Below are 1,459 nucleotides of genomic sequence, written 5' to 3'. Positions count from 1 at the left end.
TAATCTGAGTTCTGGAATTTGATCTCAGCTCCCCTTGCTTGCACAGTAAGCGCCTTTACCCACTGAGCCATCTCCCCAAGCCAGTAGTCTTTGTTTTTACAAAGGTAATATGTGTTGCATTGCAATATTATGGCATTTTGTTCTTCCTCATTCCACATAGTGTCACATTTAACTTTTCATTTTTTTTTCTCATGGTAAGTTGTTTGTTGTAAGATAATTTACAAGCTCCTTGCTGTCTCTGTATCTCAGTGGACCACATTTCTTCTGAGAAAGACAGCAGTCAGTCAAAATCAGTTTGCTAAGTTTTCCTTCTTTGCCTCTTGTGTAAGGATGCAACTTGATTTTCATGAATTCTGAGCAGCAGCCCCAGAGAAGATTTCAATCAACTCCTTTACGACGATAGCTGTGCGGGTGAGGTTGAACATCAACATCAATTTGTTCAGCATATCAGAGGCATTCTTGCTGCTGTTATCCATAGCTGTCATCCTAGCAGCATGCTCACTGGTGGCAGACTTCTTCAGGTAGATTAGATTTCTGGTAATTCGGCAGCACATCAGCAACAATGTCATCATAAATGTGCATGCTTTCCGCAGTTGTAATAGTATTGAGAGAGAAAAGGGGCATCTCTTTTGTCTTATAGGAGATAGCAGACTTGAACTGATTAAAAATGATAGAGCTTTCATCAAACTCATATCCAGACTTTAACAATCCAGGGCCAATGATTTACTCCTCTCCAAAAGTAAGGGCTTCCATCCCAAGTCTTTGAATGACACCAAAACCTGGTCAGAGTGAATCCCTTAAAATATGCCCCTGATTTTTTTTTTTTTTTTTTGCCAATCCTAACAAGTATAACTTCTTTTCCTGCTGCTGTAAGCATAATCACCAAGGAATGAAGAGTCCCACAAAGCCCTCGACCCAAGGATGTACTAATAAGAAGGTGTATGTTTCTTTTTGTGCCCAGACCCCTTACTACCAGCCTTCTCATGTAGAGTCAAGGAGCCTGTTCCGTACACCCGAGCTGGCTTTTCCTGCTGAGCATGGGTGTCCTTCACAGCTGGTACTACCTTCATAGACGTGGTCATTTTCTGGATATTTCTAATGGACTTCAGTATCCTGGTAATATCTCTCAAAATTGGCATGTTTCAAAATTGGATCCGTTGCAGCTACAAGGTACAAGTCAAAAACCCAGTGATGCTGGCTGGTGAAAACAAGGTGAAATTTTGAAGGCCAGACAGATGGACCTTACTGCACATGCGTGGAAGCTCCCAGTTCACTAGCCCTGTTAGCTGGTGTGTTTAACTTTTAATTTTTTTTAGCTGTTTCCATGTATGTAAATAACATACATACATAGTTATTTTTTCATTCACTAACATGGGTCTAGTTTCATCTAATAGTAGATAAGGATTTATTCTACTTACAACTCCTTCCATTGCACAACAGAGTTATACCACAGTGTAAA

The 1,459-nt window shown here is 40.3% G+C and overlaps 1 pseudogene; it reads right to left on the bottom strand.

Moving 5' to 3' along the window:
- Positions 1-344: 344 nt before the first annotated feature.
- On the bottom strand, positions 345-1,205 carry LOC114705270 (annotated as a pseudogene).
- Between the last annotated feature and the right edge of the window lie 254 nt (positions 1,206-1,459).

This window comes from Peromyscus leucopus, chromosome X, assembly GCF_004664715.2.
Source record: "Peromyscus leucopus breed LL Stock chromosome X, UCI_PerLeu_2.1, whole genome shotgun sequence".
In the NCBI taxonomy this organism is placed as follows: Eukaryota; Metazoa; Chordata; class Mammalia; order Rodentia; family Cricetidae; genus Peromyscus; species Peromyscus leucopus.
Note: the sequence above shows the minus strand (reverse complement) of the source record. Positions and strands in the feature narration are given on the sequence as shown.